Source organism: Vitis riparia, chromosome 6 (genome assembly GCF_004353265.1).
Source record: "Vitis riparia cultivar Riparia Gloire de Montpellier isolate 1030 chromosome 6, EGFV_Vit.rip_1.0, whole genome shotgun sequence".
NCBI classification, from domain to species: Eukaryota; Viridiplantae; Streptophyta; class Magnoliopsida; order Vitales; family Vitaceae; genus Vitis; species Vitis riparia.
The window spans coordinates 1,838,148-1,855,806 of NC_048436.1; positions in this window are offsets into that span (position 1 = coordinate 1,838,148).

A 17,659-nucleotide genomic window follows, 5' to 3' on the forward strand; every position below is an offset into this window, starting at 1 on the left:
CAATTCTTTCAAATCAAAATCGAGCTTGCCATCGAGTGGGAAATGCATGAGCTCGAAATACGGGGTCCACAATATGATATAATTTTATAAGTGTATATTTATTATTAAATTACATTAAATATTATTCCACAATAATATTATGATATTTAATTATAATATGTCTAATTTTAAAATATGTTTACTATTAAAATTATGATCAATTTAATTCAATTATATTAAATGATATAAAATAAATGATAATATATATATATATAATTTTTTTAATATTTATATTTCTTATATTTAATTAATATATAAATGATATAAAAAAAAAGTTAAAATATTTTGTTTTTATCACGATGTTAGTATATGTTAATTCTAGTACACATTATGTTACAAATGGAAAGGTCCCCCAATGGTGAGTAGGAGTCTCTAACGTCTTGTTTAGGTTGTTGGATTGGGTTTGAGTCTTGCATCCTATAATTCAAATTTTGAATTTTGATCGTTGATTTTTTTTAAAAAAAATTGGCGAAAAATCACTGATAAATCATAGAATTTTTAGTGATTTTCTATCGTCATCGGCGATTTTTTTAGAATTTCGTTGATTAATCAGCCCTAGCCTATTTTTTAGTGATTTTTTGACTATTTTTTCTGATATTTCTCCACGCCGATTTTTCGCCCTGTTTTTTGTATCATTGGTCACTGAAACACGAAATTTTGGTGATTTTTTTTCCAAAATTTTCATCCATGATTATAAGAGTATTAATTGACAAAAAATTTGAAACTAATAGTGACTTTAAACCACTCAATGATGTAAATGAAATTAACCTTAAATAAAAAGAAAAAAAGAAAAGAAAATACTTGAATTTTACAAGTGACCACATTTTTTAAGATACCCCAAAAAAGTCACCTATGAATTCATTATTAAAAAATGCATGTAAAAATTTAAGTCATTAGATGAGAATACAAATAATAAGATCAAACACAAGAATAGAATGAGTTACAAACTACTAAAATATAAAAGAACGAGATTAAATAGAAAATAGAAAGTAATAAGATCAAATTTTGTATAAAATAGAGTGACATACATATATATTTTGATGTAACATGATTGATCACATTTTTTTTATACCTACATAACAATACTCTAACCAGACTCCATTTTAATACATTATATTTTATCTTTTCCTTTTACAATTTCATCATATTTTCCAACTTTGAATGTTTCTAATGGTATATATATTTTTTCTATCTTTCATCAAATTTAATAAAATAATAATATATATATTTTTTTTAATTTGAAATTTCAATAGATCTTAGGTATGAATGCAAGTTGATGTAAAAATATGATTTAGATTTCATATTTAAGACAAAAAGTTAAAATTTTTTATCTTTATATGTAGAAAAAATATATTATAACATGCTTGCACTTAAAAACAAAGAGCATATAAATATTGGGAAGAGTTTTGACTAAAATTAATTTTTATAAAAAAAATAGTGTGTTTTCTCCATGTAAGTATCAACATCATAAAACCATTATTGGTGACTACGGTTTTGAACCTTTTCTAAAATGGTAAAAATCATAGTCATTAACTACGGTTTTGACTTAAAATTTTTTAAGTAAAAAAATCTTACTGATAATTAAGTAGTTTTTGTACTATGGTACCTCATCTCATTCCTTATGGAGAGGGGAGTGTGATAGATGTCGTGTAATACATTGGTATCAATCCGTATATGGATCATGAAACTCCATAGTACCCATTGTTGGTGGTGCATTGCAATTTTATTATGCATGGAATGCCCCATAATAGTACTTATGTTCAAGGATGAAAATATCGGATTTGATGGATATATCAATAACTTGATTTTATGGATATATCTAAATATATAAGAAAATATCAATGGATATCTTGACACAAAATATCAATGGAATAAAGATTTATCAAAATTCATAAAAATATTAGAAAATTTCAAAATAATACACACACACAAATATATATATATATATATATATATATATATAATAAATTCATAACATTAGACAATAATATACTAATTTAAAAACATATTATTATTAAAATGATAATTTGCTTAGTTTGAATATATCAAAATATAAAAAGAAATAATGATATTTAGATAAGTATTTTTATTTTAAAATATTAATATTTTATTTATGAATTTATATTTTCCTTGTATTTAATCAATATACAAAATATATAATAAGATAATAAAATGAACTTATTTATAATAATTTTATTTTAATTAATTTATACTATAATATATAAAATATATTTACAAAAAAATTTATAATATATATATATATATATATAGATAAGATATATAAAAACTGTTATATGGATTTCAAACAACAATCTAGGTAGTTCAATGGCACAACTTGTTTATTATAAATCCATGTGCTTTGGATTTGAACCTTGCTCTCGTCATCTATTTGACATTTTTTTTAAAGTGTAAAACACTATCCCACATTGATAACTTGAAAGAAAATAGAGCACCATTTAATAAATTGTGCCTTTCTTCATGTGCATGATTGGTGTAATGGGTCTAGGCGAGGCTATCATGTGCATGGTTGATGCGATAGGCTTGAGCATGGCTAGCACCCTCCAAGCCTAATAACAATAATGTTAAAATTTTGGCAAACCTAACTTGAAAAGGTGTTGACATGGTACCAACACCAATAAATTGACAAAAAATGGGGGAAAAAGTGGAAAAATCGAGATGATGAAATTTCCATCCCATTATTGTATCGATTGTGTTTGAAACTCAATATATCGGTGATATTTATTTGAAATATCACAACATTTCAATCACTACTTATGTCATCCTCACCTATTTGTGGAATGTAGGTCTTTCTCTATTGAACAAGATGGGGGTATCATTTGTTGGAAGCTAAACTCTCATAATACTTGCTCTGATTGATGCCACTTAACAATGTCCCAACAGATAAGAGGTGACATCATCTGCTAAATCTCTTGATCTACTAGAGATATCCTTGGAAGATGGAAAACCAAGTTTCCTATGTAAGGCTTCCATAAAACCTATAAATATAAACATTTTACATCAATAATGTTAATGCTTACATGGTTTTCAATAACACATTACACCTTATATGTACTTGGTCCTAGGTTTGTGCATCTAATTGGTCTCGATAAAATGTCAACATACATAATAGGTTATGATCCCATGATAAAGGTACTTTCGACCTACATCCCAATGGATTAGCTAGCAAAGCCTAGTCTAATAATGTCTCATCTTGTAATTCCTAATCCTCAATAAGAAAATTATCGGTCACGTCATGATCTAAATGATGAGCTATTGGAGGGCTACCGTCAACCCACATGGGGTATCTCCTAAGATTACAATTGGATAAAATAAGACATTATAAATGTTACACAAATTATAAACTTAAAGTACTTAGAAATTGTTATCTACTATGAACAATTAATTATATTTGCAATAGTATGACACATCTAACAATGTTGGTAGCACCGTCCAAACTCGCTTGACACAACTCCTTATATAGGCATGGTAGGACTATACTACCCCAACTATACATAGATGTTTGAGTCAAGTCTTTAAGCAATGGGAGATAATATATACATGCATGCCTTTCTTGTCTATGAATAGTGTTGAACCTAGTAAGTAATGCTAGTATGAAAGCTTATCCATATTGCTCTAGTGTGGCATCATCTATATCTATTAGTGGATGGAAGAATTGATGACATAGTCATTGTGTCGATATTGTTGACCTTTTAATCTCATATGTAGGTAAAATGTGTGTGTCTTAGGATGCCATATGTCAACAAGACTTGTGATCAATCCCCAATCTAGTGTGATGTGTCCAATACGGTAAAATCTAGACCAAATAACATAAGGGTGAATACGAGGATCTAGCTCCCATTCCCACATAAACATAGATATATGTTGTTGACAAGTCAAAACTAAAGTAAGCTACAAAATACAAATAAATCAATTAGATAATAAACTTTAATTTTTGTCATTTTTTAAAGAGATATTATGTGTTTTCATGTATACACTTAGCTAGTCTCAACTAAATGAGACCTATGTCTATCATATAAAACCAAAATAGACTTATCTAAGATTTAGATCAAAACTACATCATATATACTTCATATCTATAACACAATTAAGAAAATAAATGCTAAAATAAAAAAATAAAATTAGAGATACAAATTTAATAAACAATACTTCATCTTTTTTCATGGGCATTGTCTTCAAATAGAAATAACCTAATTATGCAAATTACATTAATATTAATAATCAAATCATCAACAAAACCATCATATATCAATTTAATAAATTTAAGTATTTCAATGCATTTCAAACTAATAAACAACCCATACTAGTTCAATTTAAAATTAAAAATAGAAATTCAATGAATCATATTGTTAATTTTTATAATGGAAAATTTAAAAATTTTGACAGAATTTCCCCTATATTTGAACATTATTACAAATACAAATAGCTCAATTATACAAATTACATTAATATTTATAATCAAATCATCAATAACCAAACCTAATAATTGCATAAAGATAGTATTATAGTAGCTTGCAACATCATAATATCAATGAAAATTACACACATACATCACATGGTTTTATCAACTCTATTCCTATTTTGACAAGATCGGCGATTATGACCACTTTGTTTGCACAACCCACATATAATAAAAGTCTTGTCATTTCTAATATCCATTTCATTATGCAAATGACTTGATTTAGGTCATCCATTGGATATACATTTCATCGACTCAAAAGGCACGATAATTGAACCATTATAAAGAGGCTACTCATACATATTGAAGATGAAATGGAACAAGGTTGCCCAAGTATTATAATATGATAGTGTATTGTAGTTGTGTTGAACAAGTGATCTAAAATCAATTGAATGAAAATGACAAGCTGCTAGAATATGACTACATGGGAATCCATATATGAGTGTTTTACCATATGTGTATGCATGCTCATGTAAGTTCACATCAAATGTTTGACCACCACTTGAGCTATTCTTAGTACCCCTACTAGTCTTCACCTAGAATTGTCTTTAAATATGATAATATAAAACAATCTCATGAGATCCCACCTTAACCACTTTGCCTTAAACTTAGCATCGACATATGAAGTGTATTTCTCAGCTAAAGTTAGTCAATTGACAACTTGTTTCATTTTTACAACAAAGTAACTATTTACCCAAAAAAATATCAACTGAACCAAGGTAGTTACAGGTAAGCTACAATCCATTTTAAGCACATTATTGAACACCTTCGACATGTTTGTAGTCATGATGTCATATGTTCAACTTTCGTCATGAGAAACACCCATTTCTAAAAAAGGATTTGTCTTCAACCATTTTTGAGTTTCTGAATTAATCTTCCTAATTGTGTCCATATATTTATTGAATTTTTCGATCTTAGTTTTTGAGGTTGCTTTGCACAACAAAATTTTCGAATATTTTATTCTTGAATAGGTCTAAAAATTGTTGGCAAGATGATGCATACAAACACTATGATATGTGCATGACTAGGCCTACCAAGATGAACATTGCTCATTGTAGCCATAATGCCTGAATGTCAATTTAATATAACACAAAGTCTTCTCCTTTGAGTTACTCCAATTCTAATACATGCTAAAAACCATCCCTGACTATCAATATTATCATATTTTGTTATGGCAAAAGGCAATGAAATAACAGATTATTTCCATCACAACCCATAACAATCATTAAAGTGCCTTTATACTTCTCATACAAATGTGTACCATCATTGACATATCTTCAATGGATGGATGAAATACAAAAAAAACTTACTAAAATATCTCTTCATTCTACATATTACCAGAAAATGACTTTGAAATTACAACACATCTTAGATTTGTTTGCTCTAATGCAATGAAGAAATGTGGTAATTCTACGTATGACGTATAAAATTCACCAAATAAGTTAGTAAGTGCTTTAAACTTCACTATGGATGCCTTTTTGCATGACATTTGGTATATAAATTTCTTCATAATACTTGCTTGAATAGTAGCCATTGACAATTTGAACCATGCCTCAATCATTCCCTAGATATGAGCAATAATCAAGTTGAAGTCTAATTATTGATGATCTTGATTCAAGTAAGGATTGACACATTTGTGTGAATCATTATATTTGTTTATTGCATATAAAAATGTACCTTTCACAATCATAGCACAAAGTTTCCATGGGCACTAAGACTCCCCAACCTTTTTCTATCTTGGGAATAACAACTTTTTAGTTGAAAAACAACAATGTACTATTGGTGTGTAATAATAGAGTACATTTTTGCAATTGTAAATTTACTTTTTAATTAAAAACTTGGTTAACTATGAACTCTCTATAAGAGTTTCTAATATTAGTATTTCTCCATGGAGTTCAATCACTAGAAACTACATTACCAATGTTTTCTACATTGTCATACTCAAAGAAGAAACTAAGTGATATTGAATGAGAGAAAACTCCATTAGGTCCTCAAGATTTGGGTTATTTAACACGTCACAACCTTCCCCATCCCCAAACACATATCTTCCTTGTTTACTTTTCTATTGCTTCATGAAGAGCTAAGAACGATGAAACAATATTAGCATTATTTTCTTCCTCATCCATAAATTCAAATGTTTCATGCCATCATGTTGAACATCTTTAGCTCTCTTACTTTGATCATTACCTTCTTGGGTTTCACATTCTTTTTCATCTTCATCTACTCTACACCCATAAGTTAATGCAATTAGGGCACTATTAAGCCCACAACCGTAGTCCAATTCCTCAACATTATTATTTTTGCCAACCAATAAATGTGTGAAGTTACTGAAGAATGGATTCAATTGTGGCTTTACCAACACTTGTTCAATATACAATTCAATTTCATCCATTCCAAATGTGTTAAACAATTTCAACATTTGAGATAAACTATTATCATTCTATACTGGACAAGGTTATAACCTATTTTCCTTTTTCAAATGATACCTACAGTTGACAACTAATTAAAAATGTTGTTTGTCAATGTTAATCATTGGGTATATCATAGCTAATAATTGTTCAAATATAGAACTAACAAGCACATCTGACAACACAATTACAACTTCATCTCCAACATACTTTACATTTATTTATGTCCTCAACATTTTTTCATTACAAAAGCATAATACAGGAACAATATATTCAAATATGATTTACTTACAAAAAATACAATATTAAATCATTTCATAATGAATGAAAATAAATTACAATTTTGTTCAACAATGACACCTACAAAAAGAAAATCATAAATGCAACAAAAAATGATATATAAGTAAATATAGCGGCCAAACTAAAGACTTTTATTGGGGGGGGGGGGGGGGGGGTTGGTTAATGAGAAAAACATTATATTATAGTTATAATTTATAATTATAAAGAAAAAGGTAATTAATGATATTTATTATTAAAAATTAAATAATTTTAAATATTAATTATGAAAATGTATCAAATTAAACAACCATAATACTAAGAACACATAAAAAAAAAAAGATTATATGAAAAAAATTGTCAAGAATATTTAAAGAAATTTAAAAAAAAAAAAATTTTTGCTCAAATCTAGGCAAGTTTGTTTGCCCTCTGGCCCGACCATAGCAGATGAGGAGGCGGAGGTTTAATCACCGGATCAGACACAACAGAAGCAAAGGCCGCAAGCAAATAGTAGGCGCTGATCTACGACCACTTCTGATCAAAGATCAGCCTGATCTACGACCACCCTAAAAAAATCAATCGCTTTTTGAATCAAAGTGCATATGGGAAAGATTCAGTCAGTGCCTAAGAAAAAGGTATGGTCGACTTCGCCCAGTGTACCTAAATTTTTGATATGACTCAGGTAGCGAAGATGGCGTAATTAACAACCATTCCAAATGCAGAAAGAAAGACTGACCCAGGCTCCTCCCATTACACGCAAAAGCAACCGAGACAGAAAGAGCAAAAAAGTCAGCGTCAACGTGTATGCTCCGCTGAAAAAGCCTAAAGAGTAGGCCAAAAAGCCTATTGAAGAGTAACCGAGCACTCAACTCACCTTTTGAAGTTGGTTGCTTTGCTGCTATATCTGTTTTTCATCTTGCAGCTACAGGAAGGAGAAGGAAGGGGATTTAAAGAACTAGAGCGCCAACACCTAACTCCAAAAGCTGCGGCAACATGGAATCGGCTGAAAAGTAGGTAGTCTTGCCAGGGTTTAGTGTTTAGGGACGACTAGTTGCTAAGTTGCTTAAACCTATCTATCCTGTCTTCCTTGCCTTCCTAGCCTTTGGACTCGTAGGCATTAGCATCTCTAGCTGTTAGGGCAGCTCAGCTCGGGTTAGCAGCTTTAGGGCAAGTCAAGGCAGTTGTGGTCTTGCAGCTTTAGCAGTTGTTGTAGCCGGCTTTCGAAGACTAGTAGCTCCAGTTGCCTAAAGAAATTCATGAGCAATTTCATGCGGTTGAATGCCGCAATCGCAATTAAGGCTCAAGGCTCGAGTTGGGCTGCAAACGGTGCGCCGAGGGGCAATTGGTTTAAGGGGAGGTTGGTCGTAGATCAGCTGCTTTCCGACAAGACGTTTTGCTAAAGTCGGATTCATACCAGCCTTCCGCTGCTTTAGTGGTTGCCTTTCGCCTGGGCTTCCCAGCTCTAGCCGCTCTGGTAGCTAGCTCAGTTAGGGCATCTGGTTCAGCCAAACCAACCCTGCTCTGTCAGCTCTATCAGTTGGTGCAGCTCTGTAGTTAGGGTGCCTTAATGCCCAAGCCCAATAAGATAAGGGCGTGTCTTTCATTACTGGCTCTAGCTAGTAGCTCTAGTTGCGCAATCAAGGTTGGTCGTAGATCTTAAGAGGGCTGATCGCAGATCTTAGTGGTCTACGATCTTAAGAAGAGACCCCTGAACGTACGTTAGCCAAAGGCCCCTATCAACTCAATCTGGAAAGGGAATAGACCGCCGTGAACTCCGGCAAAACGCCCCGTACGACCTGCGGGAGGTGAAGGTCGCTGGCTTGCCCGTGGGCCGTGGTATCTGACGGGACATTGGCCTCCCTCCCGCTACGGCTCGCTGTACGTTCCTTTAGCTATAGGCGTGTCCAATCCGATAATAGTCCGTTCCACATAGTGCAAGGAAGCTCGGTGGGGTTTCATACGAGGGTCCTGCGTACTGTGCCATCGCCCAACCAGTACAGTACGGCCATCCCTGCTATGGGCAACAAGCTCTTGTGTAGGGACTTGCGGTAAGCCGCCATTTTGTGTACGCACCGTCCCTTCGCAGTTTCGGTGAGTAACCGCGCTGTTCGAATCCTTTCACCGGATCTTGAGTTGCCCTACCCAAACTAGTTTGCCTAGTTGGGCTTAATGCGTCCCCGGTTTAGAAGGACGCCCCACCCCCTGCTGCGCTTGTCTTTGCTTGTCTTTTCACCTTTGTTCTTTCTTTTCAGTTCTTTCTGGTACTCTTTCCTGTGATTGTATGGGATATTCACCTTTATGATCACAAGGTGGTGCTTGGGTAGGTCTTCTCTGATTACGTTCGGACGTGACAGGGAAGCCGGGAAGTCCAGGGACATAGCCGACCGATTCATTCCCCATCCAGCACTTAACCGACGAAAGAGAGGGGGACGCAGCCCCCGCCGCCATATGAGACGGAGACTATTATAGTTTGACTCTTCCTTTGTGGGAGAGGGTGGTCGTAGATCAGGCTGATTGAAGATCAGAAGTGGTCGTAGATCAGAGATGTATTTTTTTTTTGTTTTGGCTATAAATGCATGCAAAAATTTTTATATACTTTTTCATTACATGTGTAATAGTTCAAATATAATAACTATCATATTGATGTTAGATGCATGCTTAGATCATCTAGGACATGCTAATATTTGTTTTTAGCAAAGAGTTGAATCCCATGGCTAATAAGTGCATGAATGTTATTTATTTATTTATGTTTGATTTGTTGGAATGCATGTTTAATTTTTAAATTGGGTTGTATGCTCATTATAAAACATAAAGTTTTCATTGCTATGTAAAAGTTTTAATTTTCATAGATTGAAATGTAAGCTCTTATGAAGTATTTACATTTTTAATTTTCTATTGTAATTCATGAGAAAAATCTCACTTTCATTGTTTTGATAATTAGATTATTATGTAGATGAAGTTGGAGGGGCTAGGAAAAATCTTGGTGTTTTTCAATTGTATTCAATAGCTTCATGGAGGTAGAACATGCATTAGCCATAAGTAAATCACCAAAGGTGTGGTTGAAACATGATTAACAACGGATAATACATTGCAAGGCATTATTGTAGTATGCATTAGCCTCAAGTAGCATTATGAGGTGTGGTTACCATGTTCAAAGTCGTGGTTGTAGTTAATAACTTAGAGGGTCTAAAGACACATCGATCTTGGTGTCTCAACTTGATATTGAAAGTGCAAAAATAAGATAAATAAATTTAATTTTTTTAAAAAAATTATAAAAAGAAATATATAATTAAATAAGTTTAAAAAGTAATAAAATAAAATATTTGAAAATTAAAATTGAAAACAAACCTAATTCTTTAATTACAAATCTCAAATAAAAAAAATGAAAAATTACAATTAATACCACACATTTACATTAGCATTTAAAACACATCAGTACCATACATTATATATCATACATATTAGCATTTAAAATAGTAAAAAAAAAACCCTATATTCAAATCCCTAATTCTCAAACCCATACCCTGGGGAGAGAGGAACACCTTGGTTTGGCATAAGCAAGGGCTTCATTTGTTACAAACAACAGCGTAGAAAGAAATGAGATACTAGCACCCAAGATCGTTATCAATGGAGGATAGGGGAACTAATATTTCTTATTAGCCACTACAACGACATCGTTGACACAAAAACACTATAGTCCATTTGTTGTAAGGTTAGTAATGAAACACCCTCAACCTTTTCTTCTTACACTTCAAAGATAGCCATAGGTTGGACTAAAAAACTTTTCAATGGCTTCACTGAGGTTGTCTTCTTCATCACGAGTCTTCAATCATGGGTTATGAAAATTTTTCCTAATGAAGAGAATAATTAGTTTTTCAAAGATTTCTTAATTTTGGTTGTTATATCATATTTTTTTTTTTTTGGTGATTTGGAAGGAAATATTATTTTTTTTAGTTGAATTCAAGATTTCTTTGGCAACTTGGACAACTTAGTTGAGTCAACTCGAAAACTTGATTGAGTTCATCGAGTTTAACCAACTCTTGGTCAAGTCTTTGTTTAAGATGGTATTAGGTATTGGACTTGGCATAGAAAAGGTCAAGTTAGATATGACTTGATTGAGTCATATCAAACTCGACCGATACTTTGAACCTTAGTGGCTACCAAATACATTATTCGAGGGTAGCACATTATGAGGCATGAATGTAGAATGCATTACCCACGATAAGGCTATGAGGCATGACTACAACATGCATTAATCATGATTAGTGCCATGAGATGCAATTTAGCATGCATTAGCCATGTGCAACACACGGTGTTGCAACATGCCTCTCATGTGTGACCTTTTTTCACACCAACTTGTATGTAGTCCAACCCATCGTTTTATATTTATTTACCAAGCTACTATATTGCATCAGCTCTTAACCTTAAGAGAATATTGAGCTAGTGTTGATGTCTTTAATGACTTTAACCGATAGGTGAGACCTTAAGGTGGTCATATATCCCCTATAGATTAGGTTACTATTGATTAAGATATGTGACATAGGTATTCTCAACATAGGCACTATGATATCTCATAAGTTTGAGAGAATGTATCCCTTTAGGTGATCCTAAGTGTTTTTGATAATGACATATGTGATTGCAATAATTCTTTTAATGGAATTTGACATATGTTCTTAGTGAGTTAAAGTGTTAGTTAATCACATAATAGGAAGATTTGACACTTAAGGATAGTAAAGATAATCTTAAGAAGATGATAGCTCATACTTTGTTAGATTATGAACATCGGTTCATGGGGAGCTTGCATGCAATGGTTAGTAGGTCATAGACCCAATAAATTAATTAAATTAGATTTAATCAATTTACTTCTTGTTCATAAGATATTGGAGTGCAGTTGACTCTTTTTAATGAGATGTTGATCAACTTTAAAATTGGATTATGAGAGAGTTAATATTTTCATGTGGATCCTAATAGTCCTTACTCTAACTCACACCCTTTAGCGACTTGTTATTTTTTGAGATTCATGGGATTTTATCCATATGCATAAGGGCATTTTGATAAAAGTATAAGGTTACAAACAAGCTTATATATGGTCATTTTATATTAAACTAATTAATTAATTGAAGCTCAATAAGGTTAATTAATTAATTAAGATCCAATGACTTAAATTAAGTGACCCAAACTCAAGATGAGCTTAAGTCAGAAAGTTTACATAAAGTCCCTTAGGGAAGGTTAGACACTTTTAGCCATTGTCTTCTAGATAGAGAGCCCTATCCTTCATCCATGTGGAGAAAGAACTTCATCCTTCTCAAGTATCACATTCTAAGAGAAAGCCATCAAGTAAAAGATCTTTAGTTTTCGAGATTTGCTTTATTGACTAGAGTTGATATAGAACATTAAAATAAAAGGGGATGCTTCTAAACCCTCAAATCTAAAGTTTTTTTTTTTTTTTAAATCATAAATGCTTTCATTATGCTTAGATCTAGATCCTTAGGAGGATTAGATGCATGCATTTTCATGATCCAAGGATCGGATTGGGTTTTTCTAAGGTAATCCAACACCCATTCCCTTTTACCCTCATTTTTTTGCTGTTGTTGTTGTTGTTGTTGTTGTTGTTGTTGTTGTGTTTTAGTGGTCTTATCATATATCTAACAACTCTAAAACATGATAATTAACACCATTAAAGCACAATATGATGGATTTGTATAGTGTACACTCATGTACTATAAACCTTACACTAGTTGATAACTTATATATGCCTATGGTTATCAACCTAATTTTTTTTAATCATTTGATGGAAAGGGAAATCTAAAGCAATAGTCTGCCTAGTTTATTAAAACTTGCAACAATATAGGCATAGAAGCTGACTTCTTGGTCAAAGAATTTGTTTGTTTTCTCTAAAAAAAAAAAAAAACACTTTTGATTGGTACATAAGTCTTAAGCTTAAATTCATTGATAGTTCATATCAAATGAAGAGTTCCCTCAATTGCTTCTATAGTACATGATAAACAACAAGCATGATAGAGCGTACCAATACCAAGCAATAGAAAGAAGAGTTGGTAATTAACTACATCAACCATTAGCATTCTTTAAGTCTTGACTGCAAGGATAAATTATTTTAGGTGTCAATAGTGAAAATATACATATAAGGTATGCACTAGGAGCTTCTATACATTCTCTAAGGCATATAACCCTGGACCTTTGAAGAGTTTACTACATGAGTACATATCATTGAGTATAGTATAAAAAAAAAAAAAGAAAAAAAAAGAAAAAAGAAAACATGTCTATTGAAGAACTTAAAGTTGATATGAATAAGGGCAAAAACACCATTGATGAGGATGAAGAAAGCGTGACATCAAATTTGACCATAGTTGTTTTCAAACCTTAAGAATGGAAAAAACTACTTATAAGTTTAGTTCTCTTAAATGATCATTAAATGTTCAAACAACAGATGAGGTGAAACCAATGGATATGTTTCAAATATCTAATATAACAAGTTAAAAAGTGGAGATGCTTGTAAAAGCATGAGCTTAAATTGCATGTTACTCCTAGTTTAAAAGAGCTTAAACTATAGTGATAAAAAAAGAAAAAAAATTATTCTAAAGATATATTGGCAAATTTTTAAAAGCAAAAGAAAATTTTTTCTTAAATTAAAGAAGTCAATGTAAGAGATTCTAAATTAAATTCTCTAACTTCTCCCTTAAATGTAAGTGTCTTTCTTTAGCATGAAGCATTCCAAAAAAGAAATAAGATGCAACTCATATGCCAAATAAAAAAATTAAAGTTTCAAAAGTTAGGATCAAACTTTAAACATTCTTTAATAGGTGCATAAAGAAATATCAAGTATAATAAAAAAAAAATGACATTCATCTACTTTCAAAGCCAAAAAAGACAAAGTCCAATTCTCTTTTTTTCTTCAGAATATTAGTGCAAGTTCTTATAAGTTTACTTAAAACCAAGCCATTCTTTACTCTCAATTAAATTTTATTCCAAAAACACATGTTTACCACATTTGGATCGAAATCAAGTCTAAGCTTGACACATTCTTCAACAAACTTATATCAAACACGATACTAAAGTGTCATTCATCTACCTTCAAGACTAAAGATCAAGACAAATCCAAAGGATTTTCTATTGTTTTTCAAAATACTTACGGGGATAAGGTGACTCTTGCACTGCCTTTATTTGAGTAGAATCTATTTCAATTCCACGTTTTGTGACTAGGAAACCTAAAAACTTTCCAGCAGATACACCAAAGGGACACTTAGTAGGATTTAACTTCATCCCAAAGTGTCGTAATAGGTCAAAAGCTTGTTGTAAATTTGCATAGTGATATTCCCGTCTCTTGCTTTTAACAAGTATATCGTCTATATAAACTTTCGCTATTTTGCTTAGCATTGGATAAAATATTTTTGTCATGAGTCGTTGATAAGTGGCTCCTACATTTTTAAGGCAAAAAGCATAACATTGTAACAAAAAGTTGCAAAAAGAGTTCTGAATGCTGTCTTTTCTGAATAAGGAGGATACATGGGGATATGATTATAACCAGAAAAACTGTCCATAAATGACGATATTTTATGCCCCAAAGTGATATCAACTATTTAATCAAAGCGTGGTAAGGAGAAACCATCTTTTGGGCATGCCTCATTCAGGTCAGTGAAGTCAATACAAACCCTCTATTTGCCCTCCATTTTTTAGCACAACTATCACATTAGCTAGCCAATTCGGGTAATAAACATCTTGAATGAATCCCGCATCGAGCAATCGGGATATTTCAAGCTAAACTATTTGCTATCTCTCTAAATTGAGTCTTTCTTACTTTCTGATGGACAGGCTTTGATCATGGGCGGATCTCGAGTTTATGACTAATCACTTTAGGGGATATTCCTGGCATATTAGAAAGCTTCTAGGCAAAAAATTTTGCATTCATGTTCAGCTAGTTTACTAATAGTTGATTTTCCTGCTCTGTCAACATAGAGTTGACATAGGTAACCTTCTTTGGTCCCTATTTTGTACTTCTACACAAATGAGTGGGTCAACGATTGGGGACTTTCACTCACTCATTTCCTTCAGTAATTGCTATTTTTGTTGGGACTCGATGTTAGTGCAGGTATTTTTTATTTCCTCTCCCACGGGCCTGACTTTTACTTGATAACACTGTTTCGCGACTAGTTGGCTTTCAAATAGATGTCCTGTTTTGGTAAGGAAATCGACTTTTTGGTGATAAGTTGATGGGGTAGCTTTCATTTTGTGAATCCATGCTCATCCTAGTATGGTATTATAAGGCAAATGATCTGACAGGACTGAAAAATGGACGTTCATGGCTATAGAATCGACCTCTACTGGCAAAACTATTTCTCCCAAATACCAGGTTGTCAAGCTGTAAAGCCTGCTAGTACTCGGACTAGGCTTCCTAAAGTAGAAATTGAGATACCTATATGCTTATAAGTTAAGATATGGAGCAAACCAACTGAACTGCCAAGGTCAACTAATACCCGACAGACTTGGAACCTAGCAATTTTAAATGACAAGACAAGGACATCTTCATGTGGGACTATTGCCCGAGCAAGATCTTGGGGGCTAAATGAGACAACCCCATCTATAGGTTCCATTGTCCTTGAAATAAAGGAGTACTGCTTCATGCCAATCTTCTTTATATTGCTTGCTTCTTGGATCATTGCTCGCCGACGATGCTTTGACTTCCAATGTTGATCACGGGTCCTCCTTGAATGACGTGAATGATTGGTGGGGTTCCTCCTGGTTGAACCATGCTGGCGACAACTTGCTCACTACTCCCAATAGCCGACCGTTCATTTTCTTGATATATTGGGAAAGTAAACAGACTCTCACCATGTCCACCAAATAATGAAGGTGTCAGCACTCATCAGTGGTATGTTCGTGTTCTTTGTGATATTCACAATGTCGAGTTTGATCCCGTTGTGTTGGGTCTTCTCTAAAAGTGAAATTCCATCTAAAACCAGACATACTACTCATAATGGGAAGTAATTGTCCATACGTCAAACTGAGTGGGGTCCATCGTTGAGGTGGTATTTGGCCTTCTTCATTCCTATGTGGCTTCTTGCCCTATGAGGGGTTTCCCAGGCCCTTACGTTTATTCCCTGCATCTTTTCTTGTTTGTGCTATCTGTGTTGATGCTAAGACAGGGCTGGTTTCAACCTGTAAATCTTCTTCCAGCATAGCATACTTGTTGGCCTTCCTAAACAAATCATCAACCGTCTCTAGTGGCTTTTTAGAGAGAGATTCAAAGAAAAAGGTCCCCAGTCCAATGCTACATTTAGAGGCTTGTAGTAAAGCATCCATACTACACGTTTCTACCTGGAGCATTGTTTGGTTGAACTTATGCATGAACTGGTGCAAAGTCTCACTTCCTACCTTCTTCAAGTTCTGAAAACTGCTTATGTTAAGCTTTTGCCTAGTTGAACACAAATAGTGAGCTACAAAGACTTCTAACATCTCTCTAAATGAGTGAATAGAATTAGGGGGTAGTTGGTGGAACCAAGCTGGGATGGTGCCCTGAAAGCTTGTTGGGAAGACCTTACAAAGGAGTTCATCGTTGTCGATATCTAACATCATCATTTACCGATAATGCATCAGATGATCGAATGGATCATATGTACCATCATACGTGATGAACTTAGGAATGGTGTACCCTCTTGGGGGTTCATACATCAAAATATGTTGAGCGAATGACGTTGTCATCATATCATTTCAACAACGAGTTGTGGCTCCTAGAGGTAACTCGTTCAGATGTTCGTGAGGGAGTTAAACTACAAAGGATAGGGGCCGAGCCATCCCTCCTATGACCTCAATGCGGGGTAACCTCATCTATTGTCGGTTGCCTGGGTTCAAATATAATGGGGGTTGGGGTCTTCGTCAAGAGGTATTGTCTGCCTCATCGACACCTTCAGTAACTAGCATTCTCTGGATCCTAGGATCAGATGGGCGATGTCCTTTGTGCAAGTTTAAAATGGTGTGAGGAGTTTGACCAAGGGGAACTACATGATCTAAAGGCTTTGCCACGTTATCATTGATTTGTTAGCATAAATGATCAAGATTGTTTGCTGATTGATGCAACATTTGAATTCAAGCACGTTGATCTTCAAGTTGTGTCTGCAGCAAGGAATTTTCTTTCCTTAGAAACTCAATTTGAGCAAAGATGAATTCCATTTTTTCCTGCTTCACCTGACGCCTTTCGAAATCTTCATGAAGAGTTTTTGAGGCTGTGGCCCTTTGGGGAGTTGTTGTACTAATTGAATACTACGGCTGACTATCTCCTATTGCTTGGCTTCTAACTCCAAACAAAAAGGGGTCTACGTTTAGTTCAAATTGAAAGTGATACTTTGACGTAGAACTTTCCCATAGACGGTGCCACTTGTTGGAGCTAAAAATCTCGAGTTATAGTCCTCTTCTTGCCGCATGTTTTCTTTTACTAGCCACCCAA